A 25,086-nucleotide genomic window follows, 5' to 3' on the forward strand; every position below is an offset into this window, starting at 1 on the left:
ACGATAATTTCGTAATTTATGATACTTTTTTTCTTAAAATTGGAATAAAAAAAGAACCACATCGAATTTTCGAAAAATCGCTTCGAGGTGCACACCCCCATGCTACATACTAACTTCGTGCCAAATTTCATGAAAATCGGCCGAACGGTTTAGGCGCTATGCGCGTCACAGACATCCTACAGACATCCTACAGATATCCTACAGACATCCAGACATCCAGACATCCTCCAGACAGAGAGACATTCAGCTTTATTATTAGTAAAGAAGACATGTACATTGTTATAGACAGTATTGTTATAGTTAAGTTTCCCTATAATAGGTATACTACAAGTTTAACCTTACCTTTTTATGTATTATGGAATTTGTAAAAAACTATTATTTTCGTTTTGTTCAATATAACACACATACATAATTATAAAAATAAGTACGCTGCTTAAACACATAATGTTATAAATTAGCATATAAATACGGCAACCGACACGTAAATCTGAATTAAATTGGTGTAACTGAAAGAACTCTTTCGCACAATGGCTAGCTAAATCCAGTATTTATCCCTCATTTAAAATGAACAGAATTGCTTAAATATTTATTAGTCTTATTTATAGACCTCTGAATACCTATCAGAGTATTGAAATTAAAACGATTCCTCAAGGCCTTGTGTTACAAAAAATGTTAATTTATAACCCAAGAAGCATAAATAACACATTTATCAACTCCAAATGACTAATTCAATAAAAACAGAAAATCCTCCCGAAGAGTGAATTATTGGTTTTGAAAGATTAATTTGTAGCGTTCAATCTGAAAAATATTTATGATCTTCCTTACCCCCCCCCCCAAATGACCCCCCCCCCTTCGAAAAAAAAGCGCAAAATAATTTCCTTTTTTCATTCTCATTTACAACTCAAAACGATTCAATCAAAGCCAGATTTTGTTTTACAACAAGAAGTTAGTCCAGAACTAAACCAACCTACTTTCGGGTTTATCAACATCAATTTCTTAGCAAGTGTCTTTTAATTGCTCTTTTAAGAGCTGAAGCAAATTTCGAGAACAAAATACGACTTGTATATTGTGTGAAAAATAAAAAAATAAAATTACCGCAAAAAAAAAACACATCAAACGTATTCTGTAAAACTGTTGGCGTCTGGAAATCTTCTTTACTTACTAATAATAAAGCTGAATGTCTCTCTGTCCGGAGGATGTCTGGATGTCTGGATGTCTGTAGGATGTCTGTGACGCGCATAGCGCCTAAACCGTTCTGCCGATTTTCATGAAATTTGGCACGAAGTTAGTATGTAACATGGGGGTGTGCACCTCGAAGCGATTTTTCGAAAATTCGATTTTGTTCTTTTTCTATTCCAATTTTAAGAAAAAAAGTATCATAAGATGAACGAATAAATGACGAAATTATCATAACGTGGAACCGTAACATGGGCACAAGCCAATTGGCGAGATACGAAATTATCATAATGTGGAACCGTAACGTGGGCACAAGCCAATTGGCGAGAAAATTCACTACACATCATTTGTAAATATACAGGCGAACCAGAAGACCTTTTAATTTGCTATTACGGGCGAAGCCGAGCGGATACCACTAGTTACTAATAATAAAGCTGAAAGTCTGTATGTCTGGATCTCTGTGACGCGCATAGCACCTAGACCGTTCGGTCGATTTTCATGAAATTTGGTACAAAATTAGCTTGTAGCCTGGGGGTGTGCACCTCGAAGCGGTTTTTAAAAAATTCGATTTTGTTCTTTTTTTGTTCCAATTTTCAGAAAATTTTACCGAGCAAATTATCACAACGAGGACGAATAAATTACGAAATTATCATAACGTGGAACCGTAACATGGGCAAGCAAATGAACATAGCGAGAAATTCACCATCCATTATTTGCAAATATACAGGCGAACCAAATGACCTTTTAATTTTCTACTACGGGCAAAGCCGTGCGGGTACCACTAGTACTATATCAAATTAAATTTCTTTTTTGAAATCCCGAATTGCTATACGTTCCAGGTCACTTTTGACCAAGCCCCTCCATAAGCGGAACCTACTAATCCCGGGTGGTGGCCCTCGGTATCGACTTTATTTACACTCAGGGTGTGCAAGTGGACTCAAGTAAAATTTTCTGAAGACAGTTAAAGTTTCGGAAGCTCGACCCCCCCCCCCCCCCTTAAAAAAAATCTTCATATATACATACAAAAATCATTGAAATCATAAAAGAAAACAATTTTAATAGTTTTTTTTTTTCAATATAATTTTTCAGTTTTAGAGTTTCCAGACCAAAATTTTCAAAATCGGCAACCCAAAATTTTCGAAAATTTCGGATTACAAACACCCCCGTTAAAACCCGACCCTTTCATTTTTACACGATGCTCTTTAGATAGGAACAGCATCTAGCACCGAACAATTTTCAATCCGCCATCAGCATGAATTTGAATTTCGATGCCTTGAGTTCAAATTATGCTTTTCGCAAACACGATATACGATATAAACCATTTGTTAAAACAACGAACCCAACGAGTAGGGTCCTATCGCGACTCATTATTGCGAAAACATAATTTGAATTCAATGTGTCAAGATTCAAATTGAAGTCAGAGGCTAAATGCAAGGTGTTGTGTGACAGATTTTTTTTATAATGCTTTTTTTTTTAAATTCTTTTATATTTTATGGAGTAGCGATTTCTGTCAAGAAAGCAAGAGGATAACAAATAGTGCTGTCTTTTGTCCCCGAGATGGCAGCACCATTTATAAGATTTTGTACACTTTTCTGTTGTTCGGATGCTAGAGGAAATTGGACAAAATAAAAATCCAGATTTTCCGTTAGCTTAATTCTTAAAACTATTGTTGCAATGCAGATTTGTTGCATGATTAAATTGATATTTTATTGCAATATTTAATATTTATTATAGTTAGCAAATATATTTTAAAATGTATCTTATAATCAAAAAAAAAAAAGAATTTTGACATTTTGAATTCAAATTACGCTTTTCGCAATCACGAGTGTGTGTATGTAGGCGTGTGTGTTTGTGTGTGGGGGTATGTGTTTGTGTGTAGGGGTTATGTGTATGCGTGTAGGCATGTGTGTTTGTGTCTGTGTGCTGGCATAAGTGTGTGGGTAGTTGTGTGTATGAATGTGTGTGTGTGGGGGGGGGGGTATGTGTATGTGTGTAGGCATATGTATTTGTGTCTGTGTGCAGGCATGAATGTGTGGGTACTTGTGTGTATGTGTGTGTATGTTATTGTGTGTATGTGTAGGTGTCTGTATGTATGCGTGTGTGTATGTGTGTGTATGTGTTTGTGTATGTGTTTGTGTGTGTGCGTGTGTGTGTGTAGTTGTGTATGTATGCGCGTGTATGTAGGACATGGATGCAACCTGGAGACGGCTTTCGCTATAGGTGCAGCATCGTGAGGAGCCCGTCGACGGTGATGGTGCGGAGGGTGGCGGTGGGAAAAATCAAAAGACGCCAAAAACAGTCAAATGAGAACAATAAGCAATCGTGATTGCTCAAAAAAAAATATATATATATATATATAAATTCATCGTATTCTAAAAAAAAAAAAATTAAGAACGGATTATTTTTTTAAAAAAAGTATAAGGTATGGATATTTTTAGTATTGGCATGCTATCAAAAAAGAAGTTTTAACCTATAAAAACTAAAATTTTGAGACTTTTTTACGATAAGGTATGACGGAGTAAAAATTGCTTTTACATTTGAATGAAGCAATAGCTTGTCTGATGAAATTTTAACCCTAACTACAGTTGATTAACCCTAAACTCCAGTAGATAGCGTTCATTGTTGACCAGTTATTTATTTCTTTACAATTACGTTGCAGGATCCAGTACAGTCTTGTCAAAATGTTCCTAAAATGTCAAGTATTGCCAAAAAATATTGTCAAATATTAATAATTTACCGAAATTTTTGGTGCTTCAACAATGAAATAATGCAGTCACGCAAGCTTTGGCGCGAGTTCCATTGTTCGTTACGCCAGAGCGTTACTCGATCATGATTTTCACTATTATAAAAATGAGGATTCAGTTTTTATTAACATCCTACAACAAAAGGGACGAATATTTCCTCTCTCCCTCTTTTATTTGCAATATTGCACATATAAGAGACACTGAGATATGTGGGCTATTTTGATTTACAAAATGCTCCTTAAACGAAAATAATCATCAATGTATTTATTTATTAGTTGAGCAATTTTAATTTTGAACTTTTAATGTTCTGAAAAAATGAACAAAATGATACTTTGTCCGACTGGATTTTTGCAGAATTTTTGCAGCGAGTGGAAATCACTGGAAAACCCTGTCACTTAACGTGTGTTAGAAGCCTTGTACTTTAATTTTCAAGGCACTTTAAACTATTTAGTTACACTTTTGTAAAATATCACACATAACAATGATAGAAGCTTGTTCAGTTAAACATATTTAGAATCAGTAATTTTCTCAATATTTTTGACTTTAAAGTACATTATAGTATTATTGTGGGCTTTTTGGATGAAAAAAATTGAATCTATCTACTAGATCTTCCAATATTAGGAAACTTTAAAAGCGTGGAAAAAATAGATGTGTTTTCTTAATTTTTCGATTAAGTAGGTAAAACAAGCGGCAAATTCAATATTGCTGAAATTTAAAATTTGATGCAAAATTTTTCAACAAAAAAACGATTTAAAAAGACAGAATGTTTCATTAAAAGGAAGCTATGCCACTAAATCGTGAAATTTAATCATTAAAATAAAAAGCAATCCAAAAAAAAAAAAAAAAAATTAACTTAAACTGAAAAGTTCTTACAAAATATAAATTACTAGTGGCACCCGCACGGCTTCGCCCGTAGTAGAAAAGTAAAAGGTCTTTTGGTTCGCCTGTATATTTACAAATAATGTTTGATGAATTTCTCGCCAATTGGCTTGCTCAAGCTAAAGGTTCCACGTTATGATAACTCGTCCATCTTGTGATAATTTTGCTCGGGGAAATGTTCTTAAAATTGGAATAGAAAAAGAACAAAATCGACTTTTCGAAAAATCGCTTCGAGGTGCACACCCCCATGCTACAAACTAATTCTGTGCCAAATTTCATGAAAATCGGCCGAACGGTCTAGGCGCTATGCGCGTTACAGAGATCGTAACAGACATAGATCCGGACAGAGAGAGATCCAGACAGAGAGACTTTCAGCTTTATTATTAGTAAAGATAAAGAAAGTACGAGAAGCAAACACAACAACAGATATTTTAGTAAATGAAATTTTTTTCGCCAGTTTGGCACGTCTCACGCAAGGATAACTACCTAGCAAACATTTTGTAACCTGTTTTAAAAGTGACCCTTAATACTGCTAAAGAAAAAAGAAAGCTTGAAAATCTGTTCTTCGACAACAACGTTTTCCATCAATGTTCGAAACAAAATTTTATCATATATTTATGAAATAATTAATTTTATCAACTAAAAATTAAAGGCTAATAAAAGGCCAGCTACTGAAGAACACAAGTAGCGAAGGAAATGGGCGGAGCGAAAAATAAGCTGCAAACTTGGCGATGCCTCTTAAATTTCTTGCCAATCCTAGATGCATAACGTTAAAATAGTTCATATCAGGCAGAGTCAATATACATGTAAGGTTTGAAGAACTACTGTAATTTTAAAACGAAAATTTATGGAATAAACACGAAATTTAGCCATATTTAAACGCAAAAAATAGTGTATTTTTTCAAAATTTGTTGTTCGAAACAAATACTTATATGTTCATGAAATAATTAATTTTATCAAATGAAAATTAGAGGCAGCTAGAAATGAAGAACACAAGTAACAAAGAAAATGGTCGGAGTGAAAAATAAGTTGCAAACTTGACTCTTAAATTTCTCGCCAATCCTAGATGAGTAACGTTAAAATAGTTCATACCAGGCAAAGTCAGCATTTAGGTAACGTTTGAAGAACTACTGTAATTTTAAGACGAAAATTTATGGAATAAACAGGAAAGTTAGCAATATTAAAACGTAAAAATAATTTTATTTTCAAAATCTGCAACAATATTTCAGATTGAAGAATTCATTGTATGGGCACGGAAGAAAGTTTCGTGACAGCCGCAACATCGTAGTTTCAAATTCGCAACTCCAGAGCTCGAATACGCTACCTTGCGGTGTTTAACAATACTAAAGAAAAGGGTAAAACATTCCATTCCACGTGTTTTCATTTGGGGTAAATTACAGGCTTCAGACAGTTTGTGGTGTAGTGTAATTTCAGAAGAATAGAAAGGAAAGCTTCCCACAAACACGATGAAAAATTACTAAGCGTCAAAACAAGTTATAAATTACGGCATTTGTTTTACCTTTTTCATCCGCCATTAGACTGACTGCAGCGCCCCCTATAGTTTATTGGAGTTGCGAATAGATTTTGTGCATCAAAAACGTACACTTTTATATTTCATTCCAAATAATAATAACCGAACCGTAAATTAAGTTAACAAAAACTTCTTACAATAACACATTCAGAAAGTTGACTTTTTTAAAAATCTAAAATCGATAGAGAGAAAACAAAAGGAATCGAAAATAAAAGACAATCATAACGTAGCGTTGAAATCAGAACTGTCAGAAAAATATGATATAGAAATTAGACTAAATGCCAAGTCCGTTGATTATTCCTTTTAAACTGTACATATTTATTGGCATAGAACCAATCGACGAGACGCGACGGAACAGATAATACCGAAAAACTTACCCACGAGACTTCCACCGAGTGATAGACGCACAAAGCAGAAGGCCAAATGTCAACACCCGTTTTCCGGTGTTTAACCGCTGATAAAGCACATTTTAACTGGAGGTCGCAAAACATGCATGTGCTTTGAAACTAGCGTTTGTTTTACAAATCGGCCGTAAGCGTAAAGGAAAGTTTTAGTAAGATTAAACGTAGCTAACTTGAAATACAACAGAAATGTTCAATCGTAGCGTAGCTAATGTAAGCTTTCGCCGATTTCCATGCGCTGGCCATCTCAGCGTTATCTGGAATAGTGCCAAATTTCTTTGACGGATTAGCGCGATAAAACAAGAATGTGGTCAACTTCCTAAATGCAAGCATTTATTGGTTGAAATATATTCAGTAGTAAGAACGGAAACATAATACAGTTTCAGAATTGAATTAAAATTAAATGAAAATATCGTTTAGGATTTTTCATGAATTAAGTTACGGTTTAGTTCAAATGTACTCAATGCTCATTATTATTATTATTATTATTATTATTATTATTATAATTATAATTATTATTATTATTATTATTGGTTTTTGTGTTAAATAGTTCGTACTTATATTTGCAAGAATGGGGTGGTTTCCTTAAGTCAAAAGTACAACTTCTAGTCATTAAAATGATAGAATGAGAAAAAAAAAAGACTTGCACCCAGAAAATACTTTTATTTTTCCAACGGTTTTTTTAAAATTAATTTTTTAAACTGTCCGATTTTTCAAACAAGACGTGGTCTTGATGACGTCACAAACAAATGCACTTTGGCGCATCTTTCTACCACGTTTCCACGTTATGATAATCAAGAAGCGAATTGAATATTGCGCTCTACGCTTGCTATCAACCATATCGCTGCCAATACACGTGATTAAAGATGCGAGTTAAATATTTTGTACTGGGAATGTCAACACTGAATGGCATTTCATCATTTGTGATGTCATCGGCAGAAGTCGTAAACAATGAAAGCTCTCCGATTTAAGGATTTTTTTTAAATATTAAAATTAAGAAATTATTTAAAAAATGGTCAGATCCTATGTTTTTAAGCATGCTCTTTCAGAAAAAAAAAATACTTTTAAAATTTTGAAAACGGTCCCATTTTTTGAAGCTTACCCCTCATTTTTTTTCAGGAATACTGTAAAACCACTTCGAGCGGCTAACTGTCTCAAACGACCACCCCTATTAATAACCATCTTTAGGCACGAAGTTTTTAGCCCGTAGATTTGATGTTAAACCGCACCCCTAGACTACCAACGGCCACCCAACCCTTTCAAAGCGGCCGCCGAGTGATGCGTCCATCCCAGTTTTTCAGGATAATTACTCACTTTCTGTTTCATAAACCCCGGACACGCAAAGGAAGGGGGTTATGATTTCGTCGTGTATGTGTATCTGTGTGTATGTGTATCTGTCAGTAACACCCTAGCTCCTAAACGGATGGAAAGGAGAGTTGATTGACAATGTTCTTAGCTAGGTTGCGTCTTCGGAAGGCATTACTTAACATATATATTAATTAAAAACCTCTAAAAGGTTTTTGCAGATTTTTGCGGAGAAAATATATTTAAAAATTTAAAACTTATTACCCAAACAAAGAGGTTTTTTTCTGCGTCTGATAGAATGTGTTTGGAACTTCTGTGTTATATAGAATTCGAATTATAATGCTTTTTAAAGCAGATTTTAAATACGGCTACACCTTTATTCAGCGACTAGTGGTACCCGCACGGTTTTTGCCCATAGAAAAAAATTAAAAAGTCTTTTGGTTCGCCTGTATATTTACAAATAATGTAGGGTGAATTTTTCGCCAAATGGCTTGCCCTAGTTACGGTTCCACGTTATGAGAATTTCGTAATTTACTCGTCCATCTTCTGATAATTTTGCTCGGGAAAATGTTCTTAAAATTGGAATCGAAAAAGAACCACATCGAATTTTCGAAAAATCGCTGCAAAAGGTGCAAAACCCCATGCCACAAACTAACTTTATGCCAAGTTTCATGAAAATCAACCGAACGGTCTAGGCGCTATGCGCGTCAAAGAGATCCGGACAGAGAGATATCCAGAGAGAGAGACTTTCAGCTTTATTATTAGTAAAGATTAATAACCGAATTCATTGTTGACCGACACGGTAATTAAACGCAATGATTTAAAACTTTTATTCTGTTGTCAGTTTCTATTTGTTAACTAATAAAATATTTGTAATTGATTTTTAATAGTATAAGGCATTTGAAAGTATTTTCCATTTTCCCTCTTGATTCTACATTTGCTACGCAGTCGTTTTTTATTTTTTATTTATTTAATTATTTATTTTTTTGAGCAATCACGATTGCTTATTGCTTTCATTTGACTGTTTTTGGCGTTCCTGTGATTTTATTTTCTCCCCGCCTCCATCTGCAGCACCACCATCGACCGGCTCCTCACGATGCTGCTCCTCTAGCGAAACCCGTCTCCAGGTCGCGTCCATATCCTGAATGCACATGCATGCATACACACCTACACACGACACACACGCATATATACATACACTTTCATACACACACATACAAACACACTCATGCCTGCACACAGACACAAACACACACGCCTACACACATATACATACACACACGCCTACACATACATATACACACGCTTACACACATACATACAAACACGCCTACACACATATGCACACATACATACCAACACACTCATGCCTACACACACATATGCACACACACACACATACATACACACACACACACATACATACACACACACTCGTGATTGCGAAAAACATAATTTGAATTCAAGACGTCAAAATTCAATTTTTACTTTCTTCTATATCTAATATATAGAAGAAAGTATTGGATTCGTGCAAATTTTCAAATTTCGAATTTTGACGGATTCGAACGTTCTGAGGTGTGCTGAGTCCATTTCGACTATTTTTGGAAAATGTCTGTCCATCTGTGTGTGTGTGTGTGTGTGTGTATATATGTGTGTGTGTGTATATGTGTGTGTGTCCGTGTGTGTGTGTATCACGTCTGTGTGTGACCAGTTTTTTGTGGACGCTCTACAGCAAAAACTACCGCATGAAATCGAACGAAATTTGGTACACATATGTGCCCCCATGTGTTTGTGCCCATTGGTTTTTGGAGTGAATTAATCCAAGGGGGGTGGAGCAATAGAACGTTTTTTGAGTTACGCGTGCTTGCTATTCCTCAGGAAGTAACTGGCGGAATCAAACAAAATTTGGTCCATATGCTGCTCCTAACAGGAGCAGGTGTTGATTCAATTTTGGTGTCAATAGCTCAAACGGGGGTTGAGTTATAGAACGTTTTTTGTCGTCAATTGTGGCTGCTGTATCTCAAGAAATAACGAACGGAATCAAACAAAAATTCTACGACAAGTAGCCCTTAGTGGGTATAAGAGCTGATTTTATTTTGGTGTCAACAGCTGAAAAGGGGGTGGCGCAATCGAACGTTCTCTTTTTCCATTGTGAGTGCCCTATCTCAAGAAGTAATGCTACGTTCTGGATGAAATTTGGAATAAATGTGAATCCATATGTAAACAGGCTTTGGTTAAATTTTGACGCCAATCGCTCCAAGAGATGTTGATTTTTTTTTTATTGCGAATGAAAATAGCTTTATTAATGCAACAATAAGAAAGATAAATCGTATTAGATTGTCGTCTGCGTATTTCTCGTGATTTTAATTGTATGGAAATGATAGGAAATATTATCCCAATGATTTAAAATTTTTAACTGTTACCATCTTATGTTTGTTAACAAAAAAAATTTTTGTAATTAATTCAAACAAGGCTTTTAAAATAACTTTCAATTTTCACTCTTTGTTTTTGCAATAATTCAGACAGTCAAGTTTTTTGCATGTGTAATTTTGTTTTTGTGGGGAATATTGCTTGCTCGTCAAGCATGGGTAGGTATCAGAAAAAAAAAAGAAAAATATAGAAGAAAGTTTCGTGATGACCACTACATACTATTTTTTTTTTAAATTAATCTACAGAGAGCCATTTATTTCAAGGAGGCTTACAGCAAATAATGCCTTTAGTTCAAGGTCTAATTGGCTGAAAAATAATTGTATTGTTATGGAATAATGTCACTCTTTTTATTAGTTGATCAGTGTATATGTGTATTCTGCAACACTGTTGAAGATCATTTTTATGAATCTCGAACAACGTATGGACATTCTGAGTAATATGAGAATAAAAAATCGGTAGGCGAGTTAATATAGTAGGATTTCGAATTATTTCAGCACGGAGCAGCAGTATAGTGATTTGATAATTACAATGCCAACTGAGAGAAATGTCTTATGGTTAACTGGTCAGCGAAAATAAGCGTTTTTATATCAAATCAAATGTTATTATTTGGGATTGGTTTACATTAAATTAACTTATCACTTTGCTGTGTGCATTACTAACTGTTTTTTGACCAACACATTTGTATGCCTTTCAGCGTTGCTGTCTCAACAGATGTTGCGCTTTCACGCTCTGATTCGGCCTTCAACGCTCAATTTACTAATTCCTTTTGCTTTCATTAGCAAACTAAACATTCAATTGAAGTGATTTTGGGGATAACAGATACATTCATCGGAAATACAGATGCAATGACAAATAAATTGATTAGGGATGAACATTTTGAATTAAAAACGGAATTTGAAAGCAATGGGGTCGTTTCCGAAATTTTAAAAGTTTTTTTTTCCTAAAGGGACAGACATAAAACATAGAATTTGACCATTTTAAAAATAATTTGACATAATATTTGAGAAAATATTTTCATATTTTGTAACAAAATTTTAATCGGTCCGCAAATTCAATTTCACTTTTTACACTTCTGCAGATGACATTAGAAGTGATGAAATGTCATTAGCGCAGAGTAGAGTCGCTATATAGATAGGTCATTAGGTTTTAGTTAGACCGTTAGTTTAGCCATTTTGGATCGGATTTTTCATTGTTGCGCTGCTGGAAGTTACTACAGTAGAGTTACGGGTTGTACCAAATTAACCAAAAAAAAAAGTATTTTATTAAATAAACAATTCAATTGCCGCTAATAATCGCTCGTTATGAACGATCACCAAACGCAATAACTCGCCAGAAATGACAACCACTCAAACACGCACTCTGATCCAAAATGGCTGATCTTAAACTGATGCGTCGACCCGTATGTTAGGGGCCTTAGCGCACACTGCAAAATTTAATACGCTTCTTTGCTTACATGTACTGGCAACGATATGGTTGATAGAAATAGTAGAGCTCAATATTTAAATCGGTTCTGAATTATCATATATCTGGAAGCGTGGCATAGACAGCAAGCGTGAGTATTCAGCGAGCTAACGGAATAGCGTGCTAAACGTGTGACGTCAAAAGACCAGTTCCTTATTTGAAAAATCGGACATTTAAATAACTTAATAAAAAGCTATACGTTTTGAAAAAAAAGTTTTTCCTCGTTCCATGTTATTATTATTTTCTTTTATTTTATTATTATTATTATTATTATTATTATTTTTTTTTTGCTCATTCTATCAACTTCGGAGAATAAAAGTAATACTTTTTATTGATGGAAACAACCCCGTTGTTGCAAAAGAGTAAAACTTGGTCAAAAATTGTGTCCTTTCTTCGAAAAACGTAAACATTAATAAATTAATACATACTATTTCCCAGTGGCGTACACAGCACCCCCGCAGCGCTGGAGAGAGCATGAGGTATGAGGGCGCTCACTCTAAAAAAATGTCAATAAATTAAAATTAAAAAATATATATATTTCTTATTAACGGCCGAAATTTTACAGAACGGAGGGGTGGCAGCTCAGAGAAGTTCCACTGTAATAAATAAATGCCTTTTACTAGTGTTTAATTTTAAAAAAAATCGTGTCGAACACATTTCGAAATAAATACAAAACACACACATACACACACATGCACATTTTTTTTAGTTTATTTACTGAAAAAAGAACTTTCAAAACTCACAAAATAATGAAAAGAAAAAAAAAACTTAGAAATATTTATAAGAGTAACAAAAACAACATTGTCAGGACACGAGGCAACTAAGTAGAATCAGCTGTGGAATAGGAAATCGAAAAGTTAAGGAACCGCCGGGCATTCTTCACACGAGGGTCAACTCGTCAGGCACGCTAGGCAAATGTTCCGCTGCTGTTCTCATCCCGATGAGTTGAATCAACAAAAAAGACATTGTGCTAAGCTTTTGGTCTACACACGAGTAAACTAGTGGAGTCAACACATTTCAGTATTAACAGCGTTGCGGAGCGGCCGGTTGAAATAAGTTGACTTAGTCTAGTGGTGTGGAACTTGAACTCAGGGGCGTAGCTAAGGGGGGGGGGGTTTGGGGACAAAACCCCCCCCGAAATGTTTGTCTCAAAAAAGGGAGAGAGAGAGAGAGAAAGAAAGAAAAGAGAAGAGAAAGAAAAGAGAAGAGAAAAAAAAAGAAAGGAGAAAAAAAAGAAGAGAAAAGAAAAAGAGAAGAAAAAGAAAAAAAATCAAAACAGCTTTTTTTCTGAATAACTATGGTGAAAAATTCACTTCGCTGACCCCCCCCCCCCCCAGTGTAGATATTTATGTAAATTCTAAAGCAGCTAATAAAATTAAAAATAAAAACTTGAGAGGAGAAACAGATGGTATGCAGCTTTGTGCAAGTAACTTTCTACCCCGCCTATATTTCTATCCTTTTTTTTATTCAAATTTTATTGTTAACTGCTTTAGAATTAGCATAAATGTAAATACATATAAAAAGCAACGTATAAATATAACGATATGAAAGCCATTTCATTTTTTGCAGGTTATAATCAAGAAGTCTTTTTTTTTTTAAATTTTATTTCATGCTTTTAGTGCGAACCAAGTTAGTAAAAACAGTCTGACCACCGATGAGATTGAAAGTCAAACATCCAGTTTACAGGCGGAAATGGATGCATCTATTAGCTTTCAGGGAGGCCAGCTTTTTTAGATGTGTGTTAGCCTCTAAATTAAGCAGTCACACTAAAATGAACGGAACACGCTCATCAGATATTTGATTTTCCCCCAAGATATTTGATTTGGATAGACTGGTTTTGACTAGACCCGTTGCTAGAAAGTTTCACTTTAAATTAAATAGAGGGAAAAAAAAGTTAAATTTTCCGAAACATTAAAAAAATAATAAATAAATAAAAATATTCTTTGCTTTTGTTTTGTTTTGTTTGACATAAGTATCGAACTTGGGGCACCCCATTCCAAAGTATGTAAGATTCACCTCCATCTTATTATTTTTTTTAAACTAAAAAAGTTTACATATATATATATATATATATATATATATATATATATATATATATATATATATATATATATATATATATATATATATATATATATATATATAAAATAAAAGAAGTAACCCCCCCCGAAAGTCGGGTCTAGCTACGCCTCTGCTTGAACTATGTTTTTTTATGTACCCTTTTCTTCTGAGACTTTCTGAAACACCTGTTGACTAACAGGAAATGTCCAACGTTGTTTAGTACAAATAAACAGATTACAGATCACACATGTTTCGGGGTTTCAAGGAACCCCTTTTTCAATTCAAACACCTTTGAATTGAAAAAGGGGTTCCTTGAAACCCCGAAAAACGTGTACTCTGTAATCTGTTTATTTGTACTAAACAACGTTGGATATTTCCTGTTATTCCTCGCCACAAAGGTATTTATTTATATTATATCCTACCTGTTGACTAGTTCACAGGCAACTTTGTCGAAAAACGAAAAGTTAGTTCAACTAACCGTCTCGTATGCTGGAAGCCTTAATTTCTAATAGAAGAATTGCTAGAGTCCTTCAATCCTCAGAACTTATTTTCATGCCTCGCGGGGTGCCCACCTACGAGGGGGGGGGGAGGCGCAGACTGCGCCATTGACAGTTTTTAGAAAGGGTTGTTATGAGGGGTATTCTTTTTCATTTGTGGGGGAGGGGGCTCTTGTTTTGGGGGGTTGCGATATTTATGGGGAGGGGTGCGCCCTTACTCTTAGGAGGAGGCACCCCTGCATGCCGGAATTACGTCAATTATGTTATAAATATAAATCCATTAAATGGGAAATCCCATGTGCTCCATATACTCCATGTTAGTAGTAGTCAAAAATATCATAAAATGAAAAAAATGCAGTCCTTTCCACACGCAAGAAACTGAACTACTAAAAAAATCACTGTGAAATTTGACCATTTTTATGGTCTCATTGTTTAATCGTTTATTCCTTTATGAGACAAATTAGTGCTGCCATCTTACGTGTTTTGGCAAAAGTAAGTGCAATTTTAACATTTCAAAATATTGATGTTACCGGAATTTAATTGGATAATAGAATGCTAGATTTTAGCTTAAAAAAATAAATCTATTCTATACTTTTTTGTTAATGCTAAGAAGTAGAACATTGATTAGGTATAAGAAAGTTGAAGTTGTTGTACGAAAATTTGGCTCCTTTAGTTCTGAACGGAACTTCTTAATATATGTATATGAATATTTTTTTTATACATAAACTATCAAAATTTACAAAAAAAAAAAAAAAAAAAAAAAAAAAATGAAGGTCTCGATTCAAATGTATTTTTAACTTTTGCTGGTCAAATCTTAAAAATTCGTTTTTAACCTAGTCCGGCCAGTGAATAAATTCTTAAGAGCATTTTCATTTTCAAAAATTCATAGCATCGTTGAAAATTGTAATATCTGCCACATGACTGAGTAAAAGCTCATTAAATAATATAGGGGAAAGTGGGCACATGTGAACATTTTCTTCCTTTCTTAATTTGTAAAAAAAATATTATCAATATCTCAGAGCAAAAGTGCCCCCATGATTGACTAGTCTTTTTTTTTTTTTGTGTGTGTGTGTGTGTCCTAGAATATTTTTCAATTTTTTAAAAAAAATATTTCTTTGTTTCATGAAATTTTCAAAAATTGTCTTCAATTGGTCACATGTGAACAAGCCTGGGACGCATAGGAACAAGCTTAGAAAATGCAGGAGAAGCATCATAATTCAACGAAAAACTATTCAATATGAAACACTAGCTGTACCCGACGCGCGTTGCTACGCCAACAAAAAATACATCATTATACTGATTTTCATGACAATCGGTTGAACGTGGCAGAAGTTGCTACTCTGCAGTGCCACCTGGTGGCGAGTGGCTTCACTGAGCATATTATGCACCTTCTCCGTGGAAAAATACATATATATAGCAATTTTCATAATAATCGGTCCAGGTATCAAGTGAAGCCGTAACTATACTCAAATTTTGTACTCACGCAGTTTGCAAGATCAATCAATCGCTAAAAATATCAAATAAAAAAAGTTTTAAATCCTCCCGTTGCATGAAAAGCCATAAAACAATAACGAAAGAATTTATTTGTTCAAACTCAAGAAAAATGGCAACAGCTAACTTCTTATCAATGAGATCTTTCACGCGAATTAATTTCTGCAGCCGATAATTTTATTCGTATTTATCCAATGGATTGTGACTTAAATTGGAATAAAAAAGGAACTATCGATCGGATTTCTTTTGAACTGGTCTATAAACATTCCCAGTACCAAAAATAACAAACGGGGAAAATTTCGGCCAAATCTGTCGGGTAGTTTTTGAGTTCATGGATGACATACAGACAAACATTCATTCATTTATATATATATATATATATATATATATATATATATATATATATATATATATATATATATATATATATATATATATATATATATATATATATATATATATATATATATATATATATATATATATATATATATATATATATATATATATATATATATATATATATATATATATATATATATATATATATATATATATATATATATATATATATATATACGTATATAACAATTGCATTGAATGGTTTGTAACCTATTCTGTGTCAGAAAGAAAACATTTTTTCTGAACTATATCATACAAGTATAATTTTAAAGTTTCGTAGAATGTTCTGATCTTTGCATAAAGAAACTTATGAGACTAAGCAATATAAAGAATATTTTATTGTCTATTTTTCTTGTTGTATATTGTGTTTAAGCCTCATACAGAATATGACGATGAATTTTAAAATTATTTGTAACTTTGGAATTTAGTTAAAACAAAATATTCTGACTTTTTTTTTTTTTCTTGCAAGTATTATATATTTGACTAAATTCCTGGCCAACTATTTAGAAACAAAAACACTAAAAAATATAATTAAATAAATAATTTACCAATAATAATGTAATAATGATTAACAGTAAATTACAAACTGATTGTAGCAAAAGAAAAAAACTATAAATATTTATGCCTTTCTTTTCTAACACGATAACCCTACACTAATATTTATATTACGTAGATAATATGAGAAATGTTCAGAAGTGTACCCTACATGGTTGTGCTCATAAGTGCCCCGTCATCTAACTTGGAACTAATTTTCAAAAATAAAGAATTCGTAATCTATATATATATATATAAATGAATGTTTGTCTGTATGTCATCCATGAACTCAAAAACTACCCGGCAGATTTGGCTGAAGCTTTCACCGTTTGTTATTTTTGGTACTGGGAATGTTTATAGATCAGTTCGAAAAAAATCCGATCGATAGTTCCTTTTTTATTCCAATTTAAGTCACAATCCATTGGATAAATACGAATAAAATTATCGGCTGCAGAAATTAATTCGCGTGAAAGATCTCATTGATAAGAAGTTAGCTGATGCCACTTTTCTTGAGTTTGAACAAATAAATTCTTTCTTTATTGTTTTATGGCTTTTCATGCAACGGGGGGATTTAAAACTTTTTCTATTTGATATTTTTAGCGATTGATTGATCTTGCAAACTGCGTGAGTACAAAATTTGAGTATAGTCACGGCTTCACTTGATACCTGGACCGATTATTATGAAAATTGCTATATATATGTATTTTTCCACGGAGAAGGTGCATAATATGCTCAGTGAAGCCACTCGCCACCAGGTGGCACTGCAGAGTAGCAACTTCTGCCCCGTTCAACCGATTATCATGAAAATCAGTATAATGATGTATTTTTTTTTGTTGGCGTAGCAACGCGCGTCGGGTACAGCTAGTTTAATGTAAAAATTTAAACATTGTCATAAATTTACTTGAATGTTCATACAATGGTTAGCAATGATTAAGTTTAGCTGATTTGTTGGTTTAAAATATGTTTCCACGTGAAGAAAAGAGCTATAAAATAACATACAACACTTAATAAAGCTAAGAAATTGTCACCACACAAACATACACTGTATTATTGCTCTAAAACTTTGGCCAAGAAGTAGGATTGGTACAGCCATTACTTGAGAATTTTTCAAGATTTTTTGACTGACGTTATCTTAGTAAAACTTACCATGTTCACATGTCCCTTTCTTTCCCCTATGTAGTTATTAAAAAAAATTGATAATGTTTACAGTTTTGCTGTATGATTTGTTTTGGGGGGAGGGGATGAAATGAAAAAAAAAAGGGGTCCTGATTCAGTGAATGAGAAACCCAACCAGTGGACAAAAACAGCATTTTCTTGTCGTTTTCTTTCTGGAAATGGGTAAAGAGGTAAAGGGAATTTACTTCTGTCAATTCGAATTAGAAAAATGTTTAAAACCTATTTAAAAAAATAAATATAAAAACGGAGTGTTTATTCACTGGGGGGGGGGGGAGTTCAATCACTGTTCCTTGTACCTTAGGAATTGCCTGCGCATAGCTTCTTTTTTTTTAGTTATCCGGAAATTTTGTGTTAAGATGAAGTATTGCTGCTTAAGTTAAGTTCATCTATATAGTTGTTTTTCCCGGAAAAAACGTAATCCGCCTTTTGTAAAAAACCGTTGCTGCTTTGTCTATTTGAGTTAAGCCATGAAAAAAAGTGAGTAGTATTAATCCGCAGACAATTTGTAACTATGACGACGAAAATTTCGCTCTCTAAGTGAATACTAAAAGCAACCGTCGTCATGGTAATCTGAAAATTCAGAGCAAGACCAACTTTTGTCAAGTAAGGATAGTTAACAATTCGTGATTCCCAGCCTGCAGCATTCATTTGAATTTTGGCTATGAAATTTGCACCCTTTTGGTTTCTAGAATAGGCAATACGAGGCAAATCTATAACAAAAGAAATGGTAATTAGGATGCAGTTACGATGATCCATGGAAGATTTATGGCTGATATCCACCAGTACACTTAGCATATGGATTATTTACAGCGTATAACGATATGCAGTTATCTTTATTTCTTATCAATTTTTAAATGATGGGCATTGGTAGAAGTTTTGTTTTTTTAATTGATATTTTTCCTGAAAAAAACGTAGGTTTAAAATCCTACGCAGGTTTAGCGAGTTACTTTGAAAAACGTAGGTTTTTTAAAAGTAAAATCTACTTAAATAAAATCTTGAAAGAACACAAACAGTTTGTAGTCAGGACTACAAATCGTTGTCCTGACTACAAACCGTACCTGACATGGCGACGAAAATTTGTCATCTAATAACTATTGAAACAACGAATTAGCTTACTCTCGTCGCCATTGCAATCTGAAAAATCAGAGTAACATCAGTTTTGGTCAAGTGAAGATAATAAGCAGTTCGTGATCACTCAAAAACCAGATAAATCTTTTTACACAAGTGAAGTAATAAGTGAAGGTGGTGTTGATGATATTTTTTTTGCGTGTATGTAGATATAATTAATTCATTTGATTGTCCACGAGGCATGGGAGTAAGCCAGCACCTAAAACATTAGGACGCCATAAATTTCCTTACTACATTATTTTGCATATTTTTTTTCTTGAGGAGACACATTTGGAACATCCATATGGTCACCATTTTCCGCAACATAAAATTATTATTCAGTTACATTTATTATAATTAAAGGAAACTAAAGACAATATAAACAAAGATAATGAAATAATGTTTCAGAAAATGTATCTTAACTAAATTCCATGAATGTAAACTCATTTAAATTATAAATTACTTTTAAATAATTAAAAGAAAAACGCCCTCAAAAACCACACAGGAACTCAAAAGCAAAAAATTACACTTACATACTATTTTCTACACAAAACTAGAAATGAAATTTATTTTACAATTCCAGTACAAAAATCAACTAAACACCCAATTATGAAATAAACACTGATTTTAATTACTATACAATGAATTTTTTTAAATACCTAACTAATTATGTACGATCTCTTAATTTTTAATAACCTTTTGAAGTCGGAGCCTTCTATAATTACTACCTAACGTAACTGACAACCCACCGAATCCTGAATTAAACACTAATTTATCTAAACACGAATTTAGTCTTTAAAACTAAATCTACTCAGTTGATCCCCCCTCCCCCGAAAGTAAGGGTATGTAGATATTATTTTCAAACTCCCCCTCCCCCTCGAGATTCGAACGTATTTAATAAATGACCCCCAAGCTGGATTACGTATCCTCAACGTGTGAAATTCAAAGTTTCTTGGATTTCTCCTGGACCCACCCCTTTTCCGCTCCAAAACAAATTATCATGGGACCATCTGGAAAGTATACCCTTCCAAAAAAAAAAAAAAATCAAATCGGTCAAGTAGTCTTAAAATAATACGAAAACATACATAAAAAGCCGCAAGACACAATCATAACCTTCTTTTTTGAAGTCGGTTAAAAATATATTCTTACCTGCAAGTTAGAACTAGACTTCTCCTCAAAAGTGCACTGCATACAATGGCGACCGATTATGTAGATAGCTTCAAACACAGCCATTTGGACAGGTTTTACAATTATGTAGCGTCATTTTGGAAGAGAAAAAAATCAATTTTAATTTCACCGGATGGTCTATCTTAGGAACACTGGTCACTTTTGGCTCACCTGCATTAGATAAACATCTATTTGTAAGAAATAGTAAATTTACATGTACCTTTCTTTATATAACTTTAGTGTTTTGACGTGCGTGAACCGTTTGACGTGGTTAATATACGTGAAAACAATAGCGAAACAGCGAAATCAAAAATCATTTTACTTTAATACTAGAAAACCTTCCGTCTATGTATGACGGGTACAATATTGCTTTTCAGTGGCGGCTCGAGGCCTTGAAAAAGTGACGGGGCCAGATCACGGGTCACCCTTACTCCCCCCCCCCCCGGATTAAAAAAAATATATAAACTTTCGTATTTTATTTTTGTGTTAAATTAATAAAATTAAATTCATTTTAAGCACAGGACAAGCTACTAAATAGTAAATCACGAAATATATTAATCTCACGTTTATGTCCATGATTGCCGGTAGGGTGGTGCATTTTCACCCCCTGACTTTTACAAATAAACTTTAATTGATCAGTTAGGGAAAAACTACAAAATACATCACGAAAATTATCAATCTCACGTTTATATCCAGTACGCTTGCAGTATGCCTCCCTTGCAGCACCGGTAAGAGAGGTATTTTCACCTCCTGGCTTTTCAAAGTAAATAAATTTCAAAAAGCAATATTAATCTAATATTTTTAATAGTAATATTATTTTTAATATTTTAAAAATAAAATTAAAATTGATTGTGTAAAATTAATTTTATTTTAAGCAAGACCGAATTACAAAAGTGCGAAAATACTGTGAGCAGAGAAGTATGTAAAAATGATAAATTCATTAACTTTATCAAAGATGAAAATGCATCTCTGTGTTCGCTTTAAAATAAATAAAATAAAAATAAATAAACTAAATTTAAAAAATCTAAAAATAAATAAATTTAAAAGCTTATAAAAAAAATTCTCAGCGAATACCATGCGGATGTACCCATCTGGATATGAATCTGCCGGCACCCATGGGCCATATTCAGAATTTTATGCAGTCAAAGAAAAAAAAACTTTTTATTTTCTTCAAATTATTGATAACTTGTCACATTTTCTTTAAAACTACATGAGCAGTACTTTAAAATAAGTAATAATTTCTGTGTATCAATGGGGAGACATCTTTTGAAGTAAAAAAAAATCTTGTAACGATATATGAACACATACACATACGTACATCTTACAACACAACACACAACAGTGGCGCAACTAGAAAATAATTTTTAGGGAGGGGGCACAGTAGGAAAAAAAATCTCATCAACTTGATTGATTTGATTTGCTCATCAAATATCTCAATTTTGTTGTTATTTTAAAAACGCAATTTTAGACGGTCATTGGTGATGATAGGGAAGAGAACGGTACAAGGGACTCCACGGAATTTGTAGAAATTGAAGTTTTAAACAACGGTTTATAGGTCATATTTATTGACGTTAGGGTAAGGGATCTCCCCGACGTTTTTCTTCTTCTTCTTCTTTTTTTTTTTGAAAAATAAATATAAATTACTTCCTTCTCCCCCTTTCAATTTTTCGAAATTGCAGTTCCAAAAACACAATTGTAGACAAACTTTGAAGATTTTTACGGGGAAGGGGTTCTGGAGCTTTCCCCTGGATTTTGTTTTAAAAATTCAAGCCCTAAAAACTCAAGCACAATCTTCTATGATATTATAAGAATGGATTCAGAGACTCTTACTTAAATATTTTTAAAAGCGGTTGTTTAAAAAAAAACCTATTTTATTATGATATTGAAGAAAGGCGGATCGGGGGCATTTGCCCGAATATTTTCTGAAAATTAAGTCTTAAAAACGCAATTGTACAAACATATTTGGTAACATTAGGGACAGAAATATTTTGAAATTGAAGCTCCAAAAACGCAATTTTTAGCGATTTTCGAACAGAGTTTTAAGCGATGTTGTAAGGTAAACGTAGACTTTTCCTAGAAATTTTGTGAAATTGAAGATCTGGAAATGAAAGTTGAGATGTTTCGTAATGTTTTTGGCGGGGGACTGATTCGGAGGAGAGACAATTTTATTTTCAGACGAACTTGGAAAAAGAAGGAATAAATAGGACGGGGGCGGGAGGAAGGGTAACTAGCTGACTAATTTAGCTGTAACTATTGAGAATTTTTAATTAAAATATTTCTTTTTAAAAGAAAAGTCAAGAAAGGAACAAACGGTCTAATCTTGTGCAAGTGAAGGCGTCTTCCTTTACTGTATGTTGTTTATTTTACATAGCCTGAATCACGTAAGAAGAACACTCAAGCTATGTAAAGTAAACAACATGCAAGTAGAGCAACGGTTTTGGCGAATCCTGCTGTAAATATTGAGGTTCAATGCGTTGGAGTGGAGGGAAAAAAACAGATAATCCACCACAGCCTATCTGATCCGCTCAAGCACGTACGCACGCACAAAAAAAGGAAAATAAATAAAAAGTAAGAAATTATTGTCTGGAACAAGTGAGGGTGTCCGGGCCCCCTCTGGCTCCTTCCACGAGCCGCCACTGTTGCTTCTACATTTGCACGAAGCAATAGCCTTCTTGGTGAAATTTTGTTTGTGGAAATCTTAACCCTAACTCCAGTGGATTAACCCTAAACTCCAGGAGATAGAGGACATTTTTGACCACTTTTTCGTTTTTCATTCTCCGAAAATTTCAGTCTTACCAGTCAAATTACCGGATCCAGTTCAGCCTTGGCAAAATAAAGCATTTCGCTGCATGTCAAACATTGCCAAAAAATAATATCGAATTATAATTGACTTAATGAATTTTTGGTGCTTCAACAACGAAATAATTCCGTCACGCATGCTATGGTGCGAGTTTCATTGTTGATGATGTCAGAGCGCTACTCGATCAGTGATTTTGCTATTATATATATGAGGATTTCTGAGCATAAAGTTTCATTGTTGGTGTACTTCTTTCAAAGACTATTATCCAAGATTTTATAATGTTTTTTTTCTTTTTTTTGAGCAATCACGATCGCCTATTGCTTTCATTTGACTGTTTTGATGTTCCTATGATTTTATTTTCCCACCATCACCCTCTGCAGCATCACCGTCGACCGGCTCCTCAAGATGCTGCTCCTATAGTGAAAGTCGTCTCCAGGTTGCATCCATGTCCTACACATGCACAACGCGCATACATGCACAACTACACACACACACAAGCACACACACATACACCTTCACACATACACAAACACATACACACACAAACACATACACACACAGACACACACATACATACATCTACCCACACATTCATGCCTGCACACAGACACAAACGCACATGCCTACACACACATACACATACCCCCTACACACAAACACACATACCCCCCCACACAAACCCACACGCCTACATATACACACTCGTGATTGCGAAAATCATAATTTGAATTCAAGATGTCAAAGTTCAATTTTTTTTTATTTTAATTTTTAACTTCATATCGTCAGTAATCGATGAAAACAAAGCTTAACCTTAAACAATAATGTAACAGTTATTGTTCAAAAGGTATCGAGCTAAGTATTTGTTAATCGTACCATTTTATTCAACTGTCAAGTTTTGCGATTAGGCAAATGGGTTGTTTAATGTCTCAGTTATTACAGATAAGCATACAAAAAAGGCGGTAAATAAAATATATCCAGAAGGAACTCGTTTGTATCATAAGGAAGAAAAAATTTCAAAGTTCATTCATGACGGAGATTACAATCAGTAAATAAACAAGATCAATAAAGTTAAACCGAGAATATATATATATATATATATATATATATATATATATATATATATATATATATATATATATATATATATATATATATATATATATATATATATATATATATATATATATATATATATATATATATATATATATATATATATATATATATATATATATATATATATATTTATTTATTTATTTATTTATATATATTTAATAACATTCTAGTTTCTTAAGGTTTATTCTAAAATAAATTTTATACTGTCAGAAATGTCTAATTTGATGAGATACAAAGACGATTCGTGATAACTTAGCCGTATGAAAAGCATATTAGGAATAAAATGTATAATATAAATGATTTTAACATTGAACAGAGCATACATTATTCGCTGTAGTTGAAAACACATTTAATTCTTGAACACACACGGTTTTTTTTTCCGATTATAGAGCTCACAGAGAACTGCATCAGCTACAGTTATGAGTTAGCCAATATTTACGCATTGTTATGAACAATTTCATACGTAATAGATTGAAACATTAAATACTAAGCTTTCTTAATTCTTTTTTCCAATTATGTCCCTCTGCTTTTTAACACGAAATATCAATTACGCCCTGTTGTTAGAAGACTAGTATTTACTTAAGTGTTTACATTTTGGAATCCTTCTGCTGAATTATCTGTAGCTATATTTAAAAAAGGAAAAGTACGGTAATAAAAATAATCAATTTCAAAAAGAAACACCAATGCTTACACTATACCATTTTAGGAAATTTTCTTACATATGCTGTCAATTTTCAGCTTTAAATTAGCCACGAAAATTCCTCAGTCACTGACTTATTTTTTTGATTTATTTTTTGACAAATACGAT

Source organism: Uloborus diversus, unplaced genomic scaffold (assembly GCF_026930045.1).
Source record: "Uloborus diversus isolate 005 unplaced genomic scaffold, Udiv.v.3.1 scaffold_353, whole genome shotgun sequence".
NCBI classification, from domain to species: Eukaryota; Metazoa; Arthropoda; class Arachnida; order Araneae; family Uloboridae; genus Uloborus; species Uloborus diversus.